The 23,888-nt window shown below is 38.9% G+C and overlaps 1 protein-coding gene and 1 long non-coding RNA gene across 5 annotated transcripts in view; one reads left to right on the top strand and one right to left on the bottom strand.

The window, feature by feature from the left end:
• JMJD1C (jumonji domain containing 1C) overlaps nucleotides 1-23,888 on the bottom strand; it is a 167,433-nt gene that overhangs the window by 70,716 nt on the left and 72,829 nt on the right. The gene's annotated exons all lie outside the window — the stretch shown is intronic.
• LOC107206680 lies at nucleotides 15,434-20,583 on the top strand. Its single transcript, XR_001522500.2, has 2 exons — nucleotides 15,434-16,891; nucleotides 18,351-20,583. It is a non-coding gene; the product is annotated as an uncharacterized LOC107206680 (long non-coding RNA).

Genomic DNA, 23,888 nt, shown 5'->3' with positions numbered 1-23,888 from the left:
CAGACCTCCTACACAGATACACCTGCTAATACACTGGTTTGATTCCTGAATCTACAGCATTAAAGGCTTGGGATAACTTCTGAAATAAAAAACCCTTATAAGCATAAGCCGCTAAGAAACCAAGGTTAAAAGTTTACATTTGATAATAAAAAGTCTGATGGAATAAACAGGGTTTTAATCAATATATTCGAGCATCAGGATAATGCTGAAACAATGTTGAAACACCATCAGTCTGTCTAGTGAACAAATTAGAAAATAACCTAGATATCATAATGGATTTTCTCCCTTCCCCCCAATGCTATTTTTAGATTCTTACATCTGCCCTACATGCTTGTCCAGTAGCAAACTTGATGGACAAACACTTTTTATTCTGTTCAGGAAAACACAGGACAGATGGTGTTCAAAGTACTTCTCTCTGAGATAACAAGTTTTCTGCTTTTTATAAATTCACTTATCTTCAAACTGTGACAGCTGTGAGTTTAAAGATAAAATCAAAATGATCCAGATCTTGTTCATCTCCTTTCTCTAGTGTCTCTGAAAGGTCACACAAACATATCTCGCTCAGAAGTTTTCTACTGAATGTGAAATGTTTTTCTAAGTTCAAACTTACTGGTATTTTTGAAAGAAGCAATGCATTATCCTGCATTTTTTCCAAGTAATGTCTCAGGTCTGTATTGTGAATTTGGGATCTTCTGGATCCATTTGTATAGTATATTACTTCCAGGATCTATTTACCAGTATTTACCTCCAAGTTCTATTTAAAGTGGTGTTTACATTCCCTTATTCCTCCCATACTAGCATACATAGCAGTGTTACTAACCTACATTTTCTACTTCCATGTAGTCTCTCATGTTAGTTTGTATTCTGTGCTCTGGTTATACTCATCCTCCCACCCTGTATCCCATTTGGCTTCAAATTATCTTTCTCCAGCATGGATGAGCAGAATTATGTGTCTTATTGTAAAAGCGCTCTCAGAGGCAGCTTCAGGGGGACACAAGCATCCCTCTGTTCTCACACATCCCATAGTCACACCTGTGATCAGCTTGACATCACACAGCCGGTTCACAGTCCTCCTCTGACTGGCCAGAAGGCTCAGACCTTCTCCTTGCCAGTGTTTCTGCTGGTTTAGCTTTTGTCTACATTTGCCATCTGCTCCCAAATCCACCACCTTCTTTTTTATGCAGTGACATTTCGTTCCATTTTTATTACTTTTTTTCTCAAGAATATTCCATTTTAGTTGCATAAAAATCCCTCATCCTCTGTGTTAAGGGCCTCTCCTATTCTGCACCATGTAGGACTTTAATCAAATGTAATCAATTAGCCCAAACATTTTAGTAAAAACACGAAGCAAGTCATTCCTAAAATGTGCTAACAGTTATTGGCAGACAAAACTATTTCACCACAACACTCCACCTGTTTCACTACCACATAGCCAACATCTTATAAACTCACATCCTATGAACATCTTATAAACTCATTCCTACCTAATTTACTTTTCACTCCACTAATCCCAGTCTTCCTCTGATTGTTCATTGCTTGACATACTGTGAAATGCATTACAAAAATTTTGATGAATGATATTAATTACATTTTCTTGCCTCACAACAAAGCCAACCAAAGTTTTTATTCAGGTGAGTCCATGATATAGCATGTCAAGGTGCTGATGGTAAGAGTAGACCAGGATTAAGGGCAGAGGGAGGAAACAGTAGCCATAATGAGTCTATTTGTGAAGACTTTAAATAATACAAAACCATGAGTAAAAGGCAGGATTAAATCAAAAATGTCAAAGCAAATTTCCTTACCAAATAGAAGAACAGGTTCTTCTATTTGAGAAGCAGATCTATATCCTGATAGTTTGCCTTCTACGATACTCACATGTGCAAGCTAAACACATTAGACCCTAATGAAACTAATGTAGGTGCATATCAAGAAAAAAGAAGGAATAAATGAAACAAAACAATTCAAAAGAAAATAAAACAAAAACCCAAACAAAACCAAACAACCACCACATATCCAAACATTCAGAAATCACTACTAACTATCTGTCAAAATATGTATGTAGAATGCAATTCCCAAAGTCACCTACACTGGGTCTGGTCTTACTATATTTATTAGTGACCCAGATCATGGAACAGAGACTAAATTTATTAAATTGACAAGCAACTAGATTGATGGGACTGCAAATTGTATTAGAGGACAGAAAGGAAAACTGGACAAGTGGTCTGAGAAAAAAGATGACATGCAAAACACTTCATCTAAGCTGAAGTCAACAGCAAAAATACTGAGTGGCTAAGGAAGAATTCCATAGAAAAAGAGAAGTTAGGTTTGATTTATGGATGGAGTTAACAGTATCATGCTGTAAAAATATAAACAAAAATATAAACAAATAAAATATAAATAAAATACAAACAATGTAAAAATGTAAACAATATTATGAATGAACATATAAATGTTTGTACAACCTGTGTTCAGCATTCATAAAGCTTCAGTTATAGTACTAAAAAGTGAGCAGAGTTCTGGATATTACTCTTCAAGAGAGGTATGTACCATAAAATGAACATAGTTTTGGAAAATACCATAGATTAATGCAGACTGAGGAGACTGGGAGTGGAGAACAGCTGGGTGTGTCTCCAGTTATGAAAACAGGATGCTGCAAGGAATAATTTCTTAATCTCTACAGCAGACACAGTAAGTTTTAACTGCCTCAATTTAGATTAGATGATCTCGAGGTCTTTTTCAGTTGTACAATTCTTAGAGTACCTGCCAAATCACTTACCTCTCTCAAATAAAACAGCATTTAGAAACACATAGCCAAAAAAATAAAATATTTAAGTCTGCATTTATTATGCCATGTACCTCTCTGCCCAACAGCAACAAACCATTGTTCCTGGGAGGGCTGCAAGGCGAAAAGACTCTCAAGACCTCACTCCCTGGCAGCAGTATTCCGGTGCTCTTGAGAGCTGGTAGGTACCATCTTTCCCTGTCTGCACTGATCCCAGCCTCCATGTTCCCACTGGTGGAGCTGAACAGGAAGATTTACCTGCAGACCTTAGAAAACGTTCTGGTAGATCATGCCTGGCCTAAATGCCATAGAATGGCCTTCTTTGTCTTGAAGATTAATTCTTCCCAAAGACAAGCATAAGGTCAATAAAATTCACTCTCTGAAGCAGATATATTGTAGTTTACTGTCGCTCTATTAGGAACGGCGAGAAGAACGACACAGACTCTCTTGGGAGTCGATCAGGAGAATTTTCCTCAGTTTACCACCTCAGGTCTTTTTTATAGACTGATATGTGAAAAGTACAGAAAAGAAACTCTTATTGGTTAGCAAACTAACACATCACCATCATTGGTCAGTGGGGTACACCACCCCTCGACTTTCTCTTGCCAGAAAACAAGGAACAGACAAACAGCACCTGCAAGGCTGTTTTCTGTCTCTGAGGATTGTTTTAATTCCTCCCCATGATTTCCCAGGCCACTTTCTCAGGCAAGACCAAGAAAGCTAAGCGGCCTGCAATTTCCACAGGCACCGTGCTCTCTGTTTCACAGTTAGCATCCACAGTTTACTTTGTTTTCTTTAATCTCCCAAATCCTTGATTGCTCCCCACTCACACGCCACAATGCCTTCCAAAGTTTTACATATTGTGAGGATAGACTGACAGGCATTTAATTGCTTGCCTGATTCCTCCTCTCTCCCTCTTCATGTTTGCACTGCTTTCTCCAATGATTGGTATCACCCTGAGGGAAAAACTAGCTAAAATAATTACAATCAACACTAATTTTTTCCTAATTGTGAGATGCAAATTTCTCTTGGTCTCTTAGTATTTTAAAATCCCTAAGTTCCCTGTGGTTGTAGCAATTTCCATTCTCTTATTCTCATACATCTTGTATTTGCCTCTATTTATCATTATCCTTACTGAACATTAAGCCAAAAATATTTAATACTTTATTTCTGTATTATAGCTATTCTCTATCCTCACCATACAAAACCTTATTTTTATTTGCTTTCACATCATTTGCGAGATCAAGTTTAATTTTTAGAAACAAACCTGAATTATGTTGTCCTGTGCTCTTTTCCCCCCTTTGCCTTTCTCCTCCACACTGCTTGTAGGATTCCTGCATTACTCATCCTATATATTCTCAGGCTGACTATTCATCATTTTGAACTACAGACCAGGATAACTCTTCACTGAGGACTCAGTTTCCAGGCAAGATTTACAAACCTGTAAGTTCCAGAAATTGAGTCCTGAGGCTCCTTACACTTGTGACCACTTTTGCTTATTTAAATTTGCCCCTAAGATTCAAAACCTAGATTTCCAAACCAACTTCTCTGTATTTTTTTTTTTCCACATATTTTAAACTGAATCAACCCATGATTACTAAGGGTGCAATTTTATGTTCCACTTCATCTGTAAGCTGCCACTGACTCAAAATGCCAGACTGCCTCACTAGCCCCAAGCAGTGGCTCCACCTCTCTGGAGGCCTGATCCATTGGAACTCATCTCCCCATCTGACTGACTCATTCCCACTGGAGTCATCTTGCTGATGTAACTCATGCCTTGGCTGCATGACTGCTCAGATGAGCTAGACAGAGGGGCAGAGAAGGGGAAGCCAGCTCTTTGGGCAGATGATAAAGCATAAAGGGAAACTGAATACTCAATCCAAAATTATTTTCTATAATATCCTTGTTGCTTTTCAAAGTGAAAGCTAATGTAACACTTTCTTCCTGTTGGTTCAGTGACTAGTTTGAGGAAGAAACTTGCCAGCAATTAAATCCAGGAGTACCTTGGCCCTATCACTTCTCTCCCCCTGGGAAACTAAACCACCTGATAATAAGGCAGAATTTATCTAACAACACTACATAAAAAGATCCCTACCCCTATTTGAGTCTAACCCTGGGGCCAACACAGATTCATTGCTCTGTCATCTTTTTCCAGAGTGATTTTCAGCCAAACTGATTTCAGTCTAACCTTTTTACACAAAAGCCTTTTTTCGAGTCCCCTATATAATTACTGCTGCAAAACTTCTCCTGATGTTCAGTTATTTCTGAACAGCACAAAGCATTTTAAGCATACCTAGTCCAGTTAGTAAGAACATTCTGCCAACCTTCTGATACTTACATACTCGGATACTTTCCGACCTCTATGAGAAGCTCAGATCTCCATTTTGCTGTCCAGGCTCTCAATATTTCAGTTATTTCTTAGTAATCACATACCATTATCCAATGGAAATTTTTCCCTTGCTGCAATGCCTGACAATAATTTTCCCTAATTTTGGAACTCTTTTCCTTCTCAGTTGGTACTAGTCTTCTACCCACTGGCACTTTTCCATATGCCAAGAAAGAAGCAACATTTACCCAACAGCTCTCTCCCACAAACTGAGGTTGGAATGGAGGTTGCATTGCTGTTCAAAGATTTTCCTAACATTGAAGTTCCCAGCCATTGCACTAAACACTTTTTCCAAAGGCAGTTTTTCTAGGTACTTGGGATTTGAGACTCCCTATGACTTATCTCCTCAGTGCTCTCTTTACCAGGTACCATACTTCCACTTAGGATTGTCAGAGCTCTGCCTTCTCCAGGATGGTATGCATATTTGTAGTCCACCATGGGAGAAAATTTACTGTCGTTTACCCTATCATGAAGGCTAATGATGGAGTCTTTCCTTCACACTCCCACTCAAATCCTTTTCGGGATCTTTCTCAGCTTTCTCATTCCTCCTTATCTTCCCATTCAGCAACATCAAAAGTCCCACCAAGGGATCTGCAGTTCCTCAGCCTTCCCTTAATTCTTGGATCTTGTTTAAGTTCTAGCCTTGTTGCCAATTTCATCTTGAGCCTCCCTGCTTTTCTGGCTTTTTTTCCTCTTCACTTTTGAACTGTATGACTAATTTCATGCATACTATATTCAGTCATCTTTATTAAATCTGCCATTTTTCAGGTTTCCTGCACCCTTTCCTTGATTATTAACTCTCCTTTGTTTCAAGTCCCTGCGTTAAAAAGGACACACACTAAATTCCCTTGATATACTTACCAGTTACACAACAACTACTTATCAGCTGCTCGACTTTTGAAACCTCTTGTCTAAAGGAACTTCAGCCCTTCATTTAGTTCAGCTGTGGATAGCAGCAGGAACTTCATACTCAAGTTCAAATGCTGTCCATGAATTACATTCAAATCAAACACTTGTCACTGGTCCTCAAGAAACAAGATTTGCTTCCCAGTGCCTCAGGAGAAGGTGCTGTGCTGGCTTTGATGACCTCAGCTGTAAGCTCAGTGCTTTATAACAAACTGGATGTGTCAAAGATGTCTGCTTTGGTTATGCCAATGGAAGTCTATCCAAATTTGGCACAGTTAGAGGCCTTAAAAAAAAATAAAAGTTCACAGGTATCTGACAATAAAATGCTTGCAAGCAAGGTGCTGTTTCCATTCCTATAAATCACTGTTCCTGATTACTGAGGGTTATGGTCTTAGAGATCAGGACAAAGGGTGCTCCTCATTGCTGGCACCCAGCACTGAAGAAAAAGGGAGACAAAAGCAGAGGAGACAGCACGAGGGTAGGGAAAGAACCACCAAGTGGTTGAGAAAGAATGAACACACAAAACAGCTGGCAATGGATTAAGAAGAATAAAAAGCTCTGTGTACTACCACCATACATCCCCTTTGGAAGCACACCTTGAAACCCCAGGCAACATTCCTTGGTTTTCTTACAAAGACAACTTACTGCTTCTTTTGTGCCTGGGCCATGAAACCAGCCAGCCAACTGATGTGGAAAAAAGCACTTTGCTCTGTAAAATGCTTGAGTACTAAGAGGGATTAAGTTTCTGTCTACCTCAATCCCTTCTCACCATCATTTAAAACAGGTATCCTTCAGGGATCCCCCCAAAACCAAATTGACTGGAAGGAGTGGCATTTTATTTCTACCTGTTCGCAACAGTGTCAAAGCAGAAATGATCCGGGCACTCTCCTCATACACTGTTCTGCTCAATACCTTTCTCTCTTTCTTGGCCTGTGTTACTTCTGAGTGCTTTTTGCCACTTGCAAGACACTACATGTGTGAGGATGAGAACACTGTCTTTTTTTTTGCCTTTCAACTTAGTGTAGTAATTAATTGTTTTTAAATAACTCTCCTGCTTGTGTTCAATTTTTTGAAACAGTATTTGAATTTACTATTTAAATTAAATTACTCTTGTTTTGGCCCAACTAGCCAGGAATACTTGACACAAAACTACCAATAAATCAGGTAACAGCTTCAAATCTAGAAGTATTCAAAAGTTGGGGGGGTGGGGGTTTACTCCTATTTATGAAATCCTCTACTTGAGCTTAAAGACATAAGCAATGGAAGTTTAAAAACAAAGCCTCCCTTTGGTCTTTATGGTCTCATATATGTAAAATGTTTTTAAGAACTTTATTCTCTTCCTCAACCCCAAAGTAACAAGACCAAGCTTTACATAAGCCAGCTACTGAGGAAACAGAAGAGTAACTCTCACTGACAGATTTTTATTTTTCTCTGAAAGAAAGATATTTCAGACCACAACTCACAAATAGAACTAGACAACAGAGGAAGCACTAAATCTCTAGGACATTTCCTCCCTCCCCCCCACAATTGCATAGTGCTATCACACTGCACATTGAAGTACTTCAGGAGAATCTATAAAATAAATGACCCATTCTAGTCAAAAATCCCAGCTGTGAATAACATAGCCATTTGGCCTATAAAAAACAAAAAACAACACCTTTCCTGCACCCTGCCACCCCACATCCCCACACCACAACCTGTTCTAGTACAGAAAAATGAAGTGTGATGTTTTCCAATGAATGTAAAAGCTAAGAACATTTTGTGAAAGATGCAGAGTTATTTTACTATTTGGAACTACCTTCTCATATGACAAAATCATTCAGGCATACCTTCAGAGAAATGCTTCATTTCTCTCTCTCAGCCTCTGAAACTCTCTAGGTTTCTCTAAAACTCAGCTGTACCTGACTCTCTCTGTAAGATTACTAGTCCTGAAAAGAAAGGGGGTAAGGAAAAATACATCCACAGGTTTGAGTCTATTTCAGCAGAAGTAAAGATGCTTTGTAATAAGTGGCTCTAACAGTAGTTTTAATAATAAAAGAAACCCCCATATTGGCAACTTTTTGTCTGCCTTCAAGCTAAACAATGACGTAAGTAACATTATCAATGGATTTCAGCAATAAATACCTCCTCATTGTAATGAAAAAGAAATGGACCCCCAGTTGTCACAGCAGAATCTGAATTAGGTTTCTACATTTAGAAGTACCACCTTTCTTTTGAGGATAGTAATGTGCTTCCGTTGAAGGGCAAAAGAACTCATAGGAAGTTGATGCAGAAGCTCCTGAATACGAGTGACAAAAGAATGCAATCAAAGAAATTTATATGTAATGATGATGTGTATCAAATGTAATTATAAAATCAACATTAAAACTAATTGGTAGAAGATTGGAGGTGTACTGACATTGGAAAGTGAAGTTTAACTAGCTGAGTTCTAGATCTTTAAAGAAATTAAAAGGACAAAGCCATTCATTCCATTATCAGCTTTTTATTTATGACCTTTCCAAGAGAAAATTTCAACCATTTCAAGAAGAAGGGAAAGCCCCCCTTTGGTTTGTTGTCTGGTCTAGTAATACCTTGCAGCCCTACTTTTCAGATGCAAAAAATTAGGATTTCTTTTCAGAAGTGTTTTCTCTGTGATGCATAGACACACCCCACTGAACTCTTGATTGTAATAGTCTTTATAATATGAAATGTATACTTTATTGGAATTGACATTCTGCTGCACAGTCTTACTTTTCCAATCTGAGAACCCTCAGCACTGGGCTAAAAACTGCATTTTGAGGATCACAGTAGCTTGTAGCTTTATGAGGATGAGAAAAATATACGTGTATATGTATATATATACATTTTTTAATATTTTTTTTCCCATGCAAACTTTGCTGTTGTAGGTATTGTGCCACAAAAGGAAGACCATAACCTGACTTGGGTCAAGAAGAAGAGGGTAGAGGCACCCAGTGTTCCACATGCCTCTTTGTGGCAGTGTGGCTAAAGCAGAAGCCAGTCAGACCACAGTAACTGTGGAGTGTCAGCACTCTTTTCACCAGTGCTCCATCCTGGAGCATGCCTTCCTCCTTAATACTCACAGGCTACCTCCTCTGCAGTCATCAAAGTGCAATAGATTAACTTTTTTTTGTTCCTCAGTAATGTTTGTGAAACCAAACACTCATTCAAGAGGAGAATGCTGTGTGCAAAAGGTTGATGCTTATGAATGCTTCCTAAAGGATGCAGCTCAAATAAATATATTTGAATATATTTTGCCTATCACTAGGAATTAAAAATCATGGGCAATAATCAAATTTCTGCTTGCTGATAGGTGAGTCCAGTATAGAGATTATTAAGAACAATCAAAACAGATTTTGCATTATGTGCCAAAGAGTCCTTTAAGCATTTGCTCCTGAGCTTTCCTCCGTGCCCCCTGGGGTGGACTAGGGTGGGGACTATTCTGAACATTAATATGGTCTGGATTCTTTCAGGCTTTATGTATTAGCAAAAAGAGATCTACTAGCGTATTTAACAATTTCAGTCTGTTTCATGACAACTTCTATGCCTCTGGTATTTACTGAATTGCCTGTTTTTCTGCCTGTTGCCCAAGAAGGCAGTGGAGGAAAGGAGTGCCTGTGTTTGAAACAGAAAGTCTAGTTTCAAGGTCTCCTTCCATCTGCTTCAGAGGACTTTCCCTTGCTCCTTCACTCATAACTAGGAAGATGAACTTCCCTCTCCTATCTTCTATGTCAGCATCAAAACTACACTCCAGTGGCAAAGGGAATGCTTGACCAAACAACCTCTCCCTAAAAGTGTCCATCAGACATCTCTCTGGTTTAGGAACAATTTGTTTTGCCAAAATGTGCATTTCTGTGTCAGCCTCAACTATTTAACAATGATTGCTAGTCTAACCCATCTGGTCTGCTTTACTAATTTAAATCCACTTCTCAAATAATAGTTAAAGCTACTTAGATCTCTACCATGTTATTACAACTGACAATAAAGTAATTATTGCTTTAGAATATTAAGTATATTTTTCCACAGCACAATGTACTGACTTTTAGAGGGTGTCAACCATCAGCCCTGGAGTCTGAACAGTTTTCAGTGGAGGGCAGCAAAACAGATATTTATACCAAGTTTTGCAAAAGAATTTCCCACGGACAGTCTCTTTTAACAACAGTTACCAGACTGGGACATGTGACATGACCATAGTTTTTCCCACTCTAAAAGTGTAGCCTGGATGACCATCAACTTTAGAAGCATTAATATTTGTTAACTGAATGCTCAAATTCTTGTATTTAGAAAGAAAAGAAGTGAAATGGGGCCAATCAAATTTTACTAAATTAATAATTACATTTTTTTAAAAAAATTTAAATTATTCCATAATAAGTTTTCTTCTAGGTTACACCAAGTTACAGTAAATACTACATTTTCAGTGCTTAAAATAAGAAATAACTATGCAGAAGATCCATGCACTTCAACTTTTTTTTCTATTTTAATAAAAGGCCTGTTGTGTTATAATGTCAATTTAGCTAGCTAAAACTCATGAAAAGAGCATGAGTATCTCTTTTCTCCCCCCATAATAGGTAAGGAAAAAAAGATAGGTTACACTGTATAATATTAAGTATGATTAGATGCTTTTCAGAAAATTATATACTCCTATACAAAAAACTGGACTAATATAGGTCTGGAAAGATGCAACAGGATTATTTTTATTTTTTTTCCACATACCCTACACAACAAAGTTTAGATTGTAAATATATTTGTATGAGAATAAATTGGAAAGAAACTAACTTCTCTGTCAGATTTCCCTTAACTGTACGTTTTCTACTTTCTTAATCAAAAGTGATTTCAACCAATAGTGATGTATTGGCAAGAGTCTGTCAATAAAATTCATCTCTTTGCATCAGAGTTGCTCATGATGCAAATGTAGCAGCAGCAGCTGGCTTTTGTAGCCAACGTATTTACAATCCCCCAAAGCCAGACTGGAGGAGCTGCAGTCAGGTCTGTGAGACCTTGCTCGTTTGGTGTCAGAGCATAGTCAGGAACAAAACCTCACACTTCACCCTGAGAACACAAGCCATGCACCCACAGAATATCCACACCAAGCTCCTGAGGAGCTCCACTGCCACTGGGAGCTCCCGCCTGGAAGATGAGACAGCAGCAGTCCAGAGAAAATGCCCAGAGCATGCACTGAGGACATCACTGTGCTGCTCTACATCACCTGCTCCAGTGGGCATTGCCTATGTCACAGCTAGTCCCTGATGCTGTCATTTATCCCCACAGGCTCACAAGCTGCTCCAGTTTCCTAAAACTCTCTTAGCAAGTGTGTTTCTCTCCTACAGAAGCAGAGATGGCATCATGAGGCACTTATGTTAAACACCTTCCTTTGTTTGCAGGTAGCAAAAATTCACAGCCTTTTCACTAGCACACTTTTGATGTGAGGAAATCTTAACCTTATGACAAGGCCAGAAGTCTTGGGATAGACTGCAACTGCAACCTTTGGTAAGCAACTGAACCTTTCTTTTCCCTACAAGTATTCTGTTGGACTGGTGCTGGCAAGTCTCCCTGAGAAGTCACGTGTTTTGGCATTTACTCTTTAAGGCAGAATATAGTTGCTCCTACAGCTTCTCAGAAACAGCAAGCAGATGTCTCTGTATTTGTTACCTTCACGTCACAATTTAGGATTTAATTTCCAAACATGAGATTTAGGGTTTTTTTTACAGAATTAATAAAGAAAAAAAAAGAATTCTGCCTTCCTCAAAACTGCAGGTGTGAGGAAGCAGATCAAAGCGCTACCTGCATCAGCCCTTCACATTTCTCTAGATTCAGAGTAACCTCTTCCAATCAAACCAAGATAATCACCCCAGCTGAGAAACCTCAAACATGAGAACTGCTCTGACTGACAAAAGCAACCCAGGTGGGGCTGACAAAAAAAGCAGCATTTAATCGCAGGTCTCAACATGCAGAGTTGCTATCACAGCATCCACACTACTATGAGAAATCACAAAGCACGCCAGATGGATGCTTACTTACTGTATATGTGAAATTTTAGGTGTCTGGTATAGTTTATCCAGTGCTGATCCCAGTGCACGCACTGCAGTAGCCTGCAGACCCACACAGGAATTGTACAGCCTAGCTTCTAGCACAGGATACAGCTTGGGGCTCATGTTAAGAGCTCCATATAAACATCTCTGGATTTGTACCATATACCCACCTGAGACTGAAAAAAACTGCCAAGTGTACATAAAGAGATCATGGGCTACCATTCCTTAAAAACAACTTACACAAGTATTGTGGCAGTACCATTACTATCCTTGATTTTGCATTTTTTTGCAAAAGTAATAATTGCTTTCTTATATTAATTCTCTCAGCACTGAGATTTCAAATCTTCTTTTTGGAAAGGCTTTGTTCCAGCTGCTGTGCTGATGAGGTTAGCTGGTACCTCCTTCATCTGGAAGCTTCACTAATTATTTTGTTTTTTCTGATGGTTGCAGAACAGATGATTGTATATGTCTATTAACTGATGGCAGGAACTTATCTTCAAGTAGCTGCATTTTTCTGTTTAAGGCACACAGAGCGGCACTGGATAATTGTATGTTCTAAGCAAAAACTCTTTCATAGGCAGTGCCCAGAGCTGACAAGGCTCTGTGTGTTCAAGGCCATCAAAGAGCTGGTGAAACACCAGGTTTATCTCTGTCTCAGATGTGCTGGTAGCCCTCAGCACTGGCTGAGAATGACAACTTTGAAGCTAAACCTCAGTAACAGCTTTATTGTTTGGGTTTGTTGTGTGTGGGTTTTTTTTTTGCATAGACTAATGCAGGCCAGAAAAGTTACCTTGCATTTCCGAAGCCCAAAATAAACCATATCCAAACATATGGATTACATGTATTTCCTGCAAAAACCAGGAAAATAACAAACTGGAAACTATGGATTATGTTGTCTTGTTGTATGGGTTTGTTATTTTTTCCTGGTAAAGTATACTTCTAACTGGTCACAGATGATTTGGATGAGACTTTTATTTATCAGAAAGCCACTCTCAGACCCATGACATGCTTTGAAGTCCTGGGTATGAAATACTTTAGGCTGACAAATACCCATGGCCATGCATGGCAGCTAATGCTACGGAATTAAAGCTGGGATGGTCCTGAGAGGGGCTGGGAAGAGCAGTGCAAATTTACAACCCAGGCAGCTACTGAAGCAATGCTAATTGACTTTTCATGCTAGTAAGGGGAAGGACAGAAAATTAGGAAGGTAGAGAAATTTTACTTTACAGCTTCACTAATTTGTGCTGTTAGCATCATCTGTCCTGTCTTCATTGAGGATGAAATCACTGCAAAGAGCTGTTCACTTTAATGCACAAGCACAAAAGGACATAAAGAGAAACTTCCAAGAGGGTGGAAAGACACTTGGAAAGGGCATATCAAAATGAAACAGCATAATTCCCCCTCTGACCACACACAGAGCTCACTAGACCATATATCAAAGGATGTTAAAAGGAAAAAGAAATCAAAAACCTAAAATGGAAAAAAAGAAGTATTTTCCAAAGAAACTGACAAAATCTTGTCCAAGTAGTGTATCATAGCAGACAAAACTGCTAACTACTGTTATTCCCATCTCTTATCTCACAAGACTATGAGCAGTGATACTAGGTCACACCAGGTCACTATCTGGTCTCAACAATTCCCAAACACACACTCTTCCCCTCCTTGAAACCTGAAAGGGACACTCAAAATGATCCAGCAGCTCCTGGCAAACAGCAGTTTATGGGACATACTTCCTGAGCTAGAGTCTGCATCCTATTTCATCATCCTCTCCCTGAGTCACCATAACCGCTTACTGTATCGATGAACATCATTCAGCAGCAAGGGCACCATGGCAGTAACTATCATTCCCTTAGCTGATAAAGTACTTCCTTTTGCTTGTTGTGAATCTGCTACTCCCATGTTTCACAAGGCATCCATTGGTACTTCATTTCTCACGTGCTCCCTTACCAGCATTCATGGCCATACAAAAGGCGGCCCCCACTTCCAAGCCAAAGAACACAAGCCTGTTTAATAGTCCTGACAATAATATTTTCTTCTGGCCTTCTTTCCTTTTAGAGTTCTACTATACAAGCCTTAAGACAACCTGCATTTGCTATGCCAGGTAGACATGCACTGTTAGTTTCCACTGGAACACGATTTTAAGTTTTGTTTTGTTCTTATACTTAGTCTTTTTCCACTGTTTGCTGTTATTCAGCAGATCACTATAGCTAAAACCAAGATGGAAAAGGCAAGGCATGGTTAAGGTCAACTGAGGACATGTAACCACTACCTGCTCTTTAGAATGATGCTAGAACACTTGATAAACTTTAAGTGAGAATTTAGACACCTCTTTTAGAAGGCTAGTCATAGCCTATTATATAAGTAATATTTTTTAATTGCCACCAATGCATTTCTGAATGAAAGAGTCTACTGGGGTGACTTCATGATGGTGAATTGTATCCCCATTTGTCTGTTTAGCCCAGAAATAAGTTCTGCACCTTTAAAATTAAATCCAAGAGTGAAGGGATGGGGAAGCAATGGCACACAGTTTGTGTGTGCAGAAGCTTCATTCTCACTCCCCCGGCATTCCCTTTCTCTCGGTGCATATTGTCTGCAGCACGTAGCAGGACAAAGCTCTCCTTTGCTTTTAGTTAGTTTTTTCTAGCTAGCTGAGGCAGAGAAGTTCCCTGGAGTGTGGGTTTTCTTTTTGTGGAACTGAATAGCCCTGCTCTGGACGAAAAACCCAGAAAAACATCAGGAGCTTATGCCTGCGGCCCACCAGGGCCTGGAACACGGTATTTTCCAGTGCAGGAGAGAGTGAGAAGAGACTGAGCAAGCTGAGCTACATCCCATGGAAAAGGACTCTCTCTGAATTTGCCATCTCTTCATAACAACAAAAGGTTCCATTTTCTATTATTATTAATTTTCTCATGTTTGTGAATACTTAGCTTATTAAATAAACAGTTTTTTCTTTTTTTCTCAAAGGAGATTTATGTCTCTTGAACTGGTGGGGGGAGGGGGCCTCTTGAATTTGCTTTCTAGAGGGACACCTTTGGAGGTATCCTCCCAAATTTGCCCTAAACCAGGACAGAGAGCCTCACAGAGAGGTTTACATAAAGGTAGAGAGTTTGAAAAAGGAATTTCTTCATTTCATGGAATTCCAAGATCATAAAAATTTGAAATTAGTAATATGTTATTTTAGATTAACAGCTGATCTACCAGAATTGTATATTTCCATTACTATTTGACACTGTAAACACCTGTACTAAATAAATATCTGCTTCACTTGGGAGGTGGGTATGAGCCAGAGTAACAAACATTTTAAGTTGTCAGTGTTACTCCAGGGTCCTGAAACAAGCCTGCATTTGTAAAAATCCATATTTGAGAAAGAAGGCTATAGTAATGGATTTGATTTCTTTCTTACTGTCATAATTGAAAAAGATGGCTAAGGTAGACACTTTTGATCCATTTTGAACACATTTGATACATCTCAAAAATACTAAAATTATTTTTGCCATAGAAAAACTTTATTTAAATTTGCTGTAAAATTTTCATAGTCTTACAGACAAAATAAAGCCCCCAGCTTTACCAAGACAAGGCTTATAGGGAGAGTATCAAAAGGTGAAACAACAAGGAAATTGCAAGAATAAGTACCTTTAGACCATCAGAAATCCATACTTTTTACTAGAGAGTCATACCTTTTCCATTTCTGTTACTTTACTTTACAAAGTCTTTGTGGGTTGATAAATCTCATCTTGGCGTCCTGCACAGACACCAAAACAGCATTTTGAATCATTGTCTTGGGTGAATTTTGCTTCAAAATATCTCCTGAGGCTATTCAATAGGATATTTGCCAACAAAGCAGCTTGTAAAAACGCAGACTGAGCAGAAGAAAGATATACTGATATTATTTTCAAGATCATACAAAGGACCCCTATACACTTCAGACAAGGAAGATAAAGTTTTTCTGAACATTTAAAGACAGCCATTTGTAGGAAAACATTTTAACAGAGTGAAAGCATGAGATTTTAGTAAAAGCCTGTCTGCACAAGCCAGCCTTTGGTATAAGTGACAATATTAAAGGTAATGTCCTTGAAACTCTCCTAAAGCAGCGAGAATGAAAGAAAAAACAATAGCCTTGTATTCTGGGGAAAGAATGTAAACAATACGTATTAGCCAATAGTAGCTTGTTAGGCCCACGGACCCTGTCGGACCCTATAAAAGTGGGCTAAAGATAGAAATAAACGACATTCGCTATACCTCCATGAGGACTCAGTGAATAGTCTGAGCGGTTTCTCAATAGCCATTTATAAGGTTCTAGCTGTAAGCGTACATTCTTAATGGCAACCACATCCCACTATCTATCAACAAATCCCTTTCAGATCAGAAAGGGAATCATACATACTTGTCCTGGGGTGACTGTATGGTTCTTTATCCACTATTGTTTGCTTTGTGCATAGGCATGAGTCCTGTAGCTTTAAGTTCAAAAAGGGGGAGGAAGCAGTGGAATTCTTTTGGCAGCTGCGTTCAAAACACAGATAACTTGCTGGTTTTTTTCAGCTCTCTTGGCTTTTTTCCTCCAGGGAGAGACATAGAGTTTTTCTTTGCTTTTTTAAGCTAGTTTTTTAGCTAGCTGAGGCATGAAGTTTTTCCTGCGACTGTGGTTTCTTCTTCTGGAACTGTTCAGCTTTTCTCCGGTCCGAAATACCAGAAGATCACCGAGGGCTCCCCTACACGGACCCAGATGCCAGCTCCAGATCCCGGTGAGCCTGAGCTGACCCTACAGAAAGGACTCTGAATCTACAGCAACAGGTTTTATTATTTAACATTATTCATTCTTTCTCATGCCTGGGAGCACCCTGCTTTTAAATAAACAGGTGTTTTTAAAACATTTTCCTCCAGAAATTCTTTTACAAACCTGCATGAGGGAGGGGTTGCTGAAATCTGCCTTCTATTAGAGGACATGTTCATTTTGGGACATTTCCTCCCAGTTTGTCTCAAACCAAGACAATACTGTAGTTGATTCTCCAAAAATGGCTTTTAGTATAAATAAAAACATTTTTTCTTTTCAGAGTTTAAAAATGTGCTTGACCTCTACTATACTGGCATAAAGAAAATCAATTAGCCTGATTTCAATTTCATCTGAATATGGCATTATTGATATGAAGTTTTATAAAGGATGACAACAAGGTATAGCCATCTTCATAATTAATGGCTTTTAACTGGAAAACTATTTTGGGCATTGGGAAGTAGAGCAGAAATTATATTTAAGGAGTACTAGGAATAAGCTTTATGTGACTCTTGACCTAAAGTAAACATTAAAAAAGTGATGCTTATATTAAAAAGATAACTGACCACTTCTGTTTTTATAGAACCAGTGATGGAACAGAAGAATTCCATTCCTGAATAACATTTAATATAGCATGTATTATGATGCTATCTGCTCAGCTGGCTTTTTTTTTTTTTTTGAGCACAAAAATATAGTCAAAATCCATCTTCTGAATATTTTAAAGTACTTTTATGCAGAACAACTACGAGGTACTCTAAATTCTATGATGTGTGAAATATTTCAACCAACTATGTCTCAGCTACAGTTATTAAATTACAACTCAAATAATGCTCTCTGACATACTCCACCATGGTATTTTGCAGAACTCCAACAAAATTAACTTTTTCATTTGTCTTTTACCCAGCCTAGTTATTAAGTAAACTTTTCAGTTTTTAGGAATAAGCATGTTCTGGGCAATTCCCATAACTGTGTGCAGGGTAATGGGCAGAAGGAAGAATACATCATCTACATTATCTAAAATTTTAAAAATACTCAAGAGTTTGAAAATTATGGAAAACACATAGTGAATCCATAGGCCTCAGGTAAGGACCATCTTTCACCATTGACAGAAAAACTGGTGGATCCACTATGGATTTTGAGATGACTGAGAAAGAATATTAGGCATAGATACTGTCATCCTTTCATTACGTATGCAGCTTTAATTATATTTTTATTCAGCCAAAATGAAACAAAATTCTGAAGTTCAGGAACAGACCATTTACATCTCCATTCATTCATCCACATATAGGAAAACAGTGTCTTCCAGTTTTTCAATGGCCGACTTTGCAACCTGAGCAATGGCTTTAAAAGTACGAGTCTTTTGGTCTGTGATCTCCTAAACTCAAAATGCAGACTGGTATTAAAGAATCTCCATCATGTGGGAGGACAGTGACCCCACAGAGCTCACAATGCTAATTTGAACTTTCATATTTCATTTACTAGGCAAATTAAGTGAATGGAAGAACAGCATGGGGCTGTCTGGAACTACATGAATTTGCCTACTCTGAAACACTCTCCTTTCTAAAACAAAATGACAGCCTGAGAGACGAGGATCTTCTTCAGCTTCCACAACTTAATACCAAGTGTTGTTCTGCTCAGAGCTCTCTTCCCCCCCGTAACGGAGGCACCAGAAATCCCTGGCAGGGTGCCACACAACACAAACCCACAAGACCTTGCTTAAAATCAACCTACGTTGTCAGATGTCTTTTGAGCTAAGGAGCCTGAAAACCTATGCTGCAAGGAAACCACAAAAGCTGGAAGGGTTTTTAAGAGAAGACTGTTCAGACCAGTCCCTAGAAGGAGATAAAAGACTATGTAAATTAGTGTCATAATTATCCGGTAGACAACCTTTGGTACTCAGAATTCACAGGTTTTATTTTTAGTTCTGAAAGGAAGTATGCCTTTTATGGTTAATCCCAGTTGGCCTCTTTCTGCTTTCACTGTTCTTACCACTTTAACAAGAGAAATTACAGTACTTCTCGTTCAGCTGCTCATAGGTTTTCCCATAATGGTTATGTGGAATGGGGATGAACTGACGCTTGCATTGTTTTTCATAGATTTGTACAGCAGAGGTGGCCACAACCAGAACTAATTTCATAATTAATTTCACGCTTATGCTTTCTCCAAAATTCTAGCTTTATGTTTAATGAACATATCTTAATGAGTATTAATTTAGTCAGCTCAAGCAGTAAGTTCAGATCCAGTATTAGGAATCTATCATCCAGATTTGTTTTTATATAAAGAAAATGCAAGTTCTACAAAAATGAAGTGGCTAGACCTTGAGCACATTAAGGAAATCTTACCACCTGCAGACCCTCAATACCCAGAAATATGACTTACTTAGATTATAGGGTTCTTTTTTTCCCTCTGTATAACCAGAAATCTTTTTATTTTCAAGTAATGACACTTGGTTTTTAATTTTAAATCACTTTCTTACAATCACCCAGGTTTGCACTAGAGTCATGTGTCACCCTGCAGATTGGTGATGAGTGAAGAAGGCACCACCATGACTCACTGTCCCCTCAAATAACCTCCAGACTGTTCTGACCAAAGCTGCAGCAGAATGCACTGGCTGCTGACTCAAACAGATGCACACAGCCTCATTCTCTTGCTGCATACAGTGCCTTCCCTGTGCCATTAAATATGATTCATACACAGCACAGTGCCAAAATCAAAAGAACAGATCAACATTGGCAGACAGTAAATTCTAAGTCTGCTCTTCCTTGAATATTACATGCAAATAATCTGGTATGATAATAGTATCTGTATATAGCAACCTGCCTTTCAACCTCAGTAAGGATGTTACAAATTCACCATCTTTAGTACAAACACACAGTCAGTTTGACCATGGAAGCACCCAAAAAGAAACCGAGATGCCTGACACCAAAGTAAGATAAATTTATGTCAGAGTTTTGCATCAACTGGTATTACAGAATAATAATAATAGTTGGTTGTTAATTAGCAGACTGTGGTGAAAGCACTGACATTAAAAGTCATTAAAACCATGTCCAAAAAACACCTTCAGATTTGAGAGAATCTAACATTAATCTCTATCCCTCAGAAAAGGAGCCAGTGCCTTTGGAAGAAAGAAGGACATGTGACAGAAGAGCTTTTGAGCAATGTTGTCAGACAGCATGACATGAAGCAGTTCCTGTCTTCACAAAAAAGACACAGTTGGCTAATAATCCCATCCTTTTCAACCAGACAGGATGTGGTTCTACAATAAAAGATACACTATTGACTCCATTAACCTACAGTGCTGGAAATAAATAATGAAAAATGCATTAATTTCCACTGCTCATTACCACTTCCAAAATAGCTGTTACAGGCTTACCTATCATTCACACTATTTTTCAAGAAAATACTGTAATCCAGGGAGAAAAGCATTTCCTAACTCAATATTTTTTTCTTCAAGAAAGAACAAATCTGTGTGTTAAACCTAGTGTTTTCATCTGCTGATATTTTTAGATATGATGAATTAGTCCCTTCCTATGGTATAATGCAGACTCTCAAACCAGAAGAATTGATCTTGCTGCCTAGATTTAAAAGGTTTCACTAGCAAGGAATTTGACTTACAGTTTTCAGTGATATAAATTGAGGACGGGTTCTAGTAATGCAATAAACAACTGCATCATGAAATAAATTTTGAGATTGTTCTTAATATGGAGATCAGCAAGTAATTGTGTGTGCGTTTCATGTGGCTACAATTTTGTTCAGTGATACTTGAAATCCATGCCATAATCCATGAATATAAATTTAGATCTATTCTTTTTTTCAGTCAGTCATTATTAAAGGATCGTGCCAACTGTATGACCAAGACATACAGGTCTTCTGCACTCCATGACTTGATAAACAGAAATACCTATTTATTTACATATCTGTATCCTTCTAGTTTTTTGATCCCTTTCTCCAGTTTGGGCTCCATAAATTTAAGATGTGTTAAGTCATCATGTGATTTTGGCATTTAGTTCAATTTTTGTGCCTCTATCTGCATCAATTAAGGACAACTTTGCAAATTAAGACAGCCTGCATACTGTAATAAATATCAATTTCCAATGGTTTTGCCACTAAAAACACATAAAATGCCAATATTTCACCTTTATAATGTACTTGTGAGAGTTGCTTATGCTCATCAAGTAACTTATTTTCCTCCCATCCAAATCATGATCTCTCAAACTGAGATGAACAAGAGGCTTGAAAATCATCTTCAGCATCCTAGGAGCATAATGGGTGGTAGTACTTAAGTTATTAGAAGTTCCTGGGAATGCTCTTCTCAAAGATGTTACTCATTCCTGTGACATGTCAGCACAGCATGTTGGGGATTGCACCACCAGCCCCAAATGGGATTTTGTGAGGAGTCAGCTCCCATCCTGGCAATACCCGAGAACAGTACAGCCACCTGTGACTCACAAGTGAGAGTCTCTGCCAGCTTCTCCAGCTTTGTAGGGACAAGGAGAGCAACAGAAGAGTTGTTCAACCAGCCACAACCCACTTCCTTTCACTGAAGGCCCTCCAGCACCCTCCTTACCAGCCAGACAAAACAGCAAAGGCACATGACCAGACATGGGAAAGCCCTGCATTTTAGCAGTGGTGACTGTACCATTGTCAGGTGACTGAACACAAGTTGTCTCATGCAAATGTGCCCTTCATCACTCCAGAGAAGCATTTCCTGGAGGTAACTGGATCCCATGTGTCCTGTGAACTGCTGTGACTGACCAGGTACAGACAATACGGGAACATGGCATTCAAACTCCAAAGGGAGCTGTGGAGAGGAACTGAACAAATCAAACATCCTGTCCTCTGAGAACAACAAAGACTGCATAAAGGAGATTCTCATTAATAATCCTGTACTTCACAAAAACCACAGAGCTCTCATTCCACTCTCCTTGGACTGACTCACATGGAAAGCACATATATATCCTGCATCCTATGCAGGAGACAGGTACCAGCTCCATGAAAACACAGCTCAAGAGCAAAAGAGGGGATCGAGGCTCCAGGACAGTGAAGAAATATTGGCCCTCAGGCATTGTAAAGGAAGTAAGAGAAAAGGAACAAATGGCACATTAACACATGTTGTGTCTGCATTTGTATATCAACTTCTTTTTCTTTCTTTTGTCTAGACTATTTTCATTTCAAATTTCTTTACAAAATTAAGGTTTCTGAAGCTAAACTGTTAGCAAGCTGCAGAACCAGAGATTCCACAAAGGGAGCACTTTTAGGAGGGAAGTTTTGAAACTAGTGAAAAATCTTTAAGGAGAAGAGTTCTAAGAACTGCTTTTAAGACAAAGCTGTAGCAACCAGGACGTGGTATAGAACAAGGTGTTTGTAACTCTGAGCCTTGGACCTGACCTCAAGGAGCGTGTTCTGTACACTGCCCTGGAAAGCCAAACTATGGGAACAGGATTCAAAAATGTGGTCCTGAGGACCACTTTTATCTGTTATGGCCACAGGAATAAACTCGTCACAAGGCTGTTAAATACATCTATGCATTTCCTAAGAAATCTGGTTAGCCTCTTCTAAAGCCACTTCAGGAGAGGTTGTGTGGCTGGGAATGAAAAGCTTTGTCTGTGTTACATGAAGAATCATCTCCAATCTGGCTGAGATGACATCCCTACAGTCATCAGTCTTGTTAAACAGATCCTTGCACAAGAGCTGGCAAAATGAGGACGAAAACAAGATGATGAAGAGGAGAATGGAGTTGATCATGTGTCTAAAATGAGGAATTTTGTAGGCATCACAGAAAAGGGAACAGTTATTCCTCAAACCTGGATTATATTGTGATGCATTTGTGAACCATCACTCCAGTCTGTTATGCAGAAGTGGTGAGGGAGGTCTCCTGCTTTCAGCTTTTTTTCCCAGAGCTTTGATGAAAACTGTACATCACTGACAATCTGGGGCTCTGCACAAACAAACATATGTACTTCTTTCAGTATCCTCTCCTCTATTCAACCCACTGCCTGAAATCAAGGCAAGGGATTCTCTCCTGTTCTTCCCTCCAAAAATGGCAAAAAAGACAACATGAAAATATCGCTACAAGGAAGCAAAAGGAAAAACCTACTGGACTTCATCCTGTTCTGTTCTGAAGTCTTCTGTGGCAGCAGTAATTCTTTCAGAGGGAAAAGGGAGACAGCCGTTACCACTGGATATTTGAACCACCTTCAGAGCAAAGAACAGGGAGAACAAAGACTCCCCCTTTTGACACCAGTGAGCTCTTGCAACAGTTCTCCGAATTTGGAAGGTGATGACCTTATATTCTGGCAGTCACTTACCTGAGGAGGCTATGCTTTAGTTTATACCTCATTCTGGTAACTGTGGGAAAAGAGCAAACCAGCAACGGCTGGAGACTGAGTCTTTTGTGTTAACAGATTCAATATAGACAAAAGCTGATGCTGAAACAGAAGAAAAAAGTCAAAACAACCTGAAGAAGTGGTAAATAGCACAAGTACAGAGCGTTCTCTCCCCAGTTCACCGCACATGCATGTTTTTTTTGTTCTTTGTTGATGAATTCCCCAATCCCTTTTCTCCTCTGCTAGTAGCCTCCATCCCAGTGCAAACCCCTCAGACAGATCTAGAAGAACCAACACTGCTTGCAAACAGCAGCAGAGAACTAAACTAGGCTCCAGTCATAGCTTGGAACCAAAGACAAGCAGTTTAAGTAGACAACTCCATTGCATTTATGCCTATCCTGTTACTGGTGGTATCCCCTTTCAAACAGTGAGATACAACCTCCTATCTCAAAATATGCAGCACATCCTGGAGGCAAAGGAAGTAGTGGATCCTTTCTCAGCTGAGCAGCAATCCCAGCAGACAAATGAAGGGTTATAGAGCAACATACAGCCAGTTTTTTTGCATGACTGTTAAAATCTTACCAAAATTGGAAATCAGAAATACTGGGGGAAAAAGTCTTCTTTACTATTTCTGTACCTCTGAATCATAAGAAATCATAACTGAACTCATCTCTTCTCACAAAACTACTCAAGA

This window comes from Parus major, chromosome 6, assembly GCF_001522545.3.
Source record: "Parus major isolate Abel chromosome 6, Parus_major1.1, whole genome shotgun sequence".
Lineage (NCBI taxonomy): Eukaryota > Metazoa > Chordata > Aves > Passeriformes > Paridae > Parus > Parus major.
This window is presented reverse-complemented; position numbering and strand designations above follow the sequence as displayed.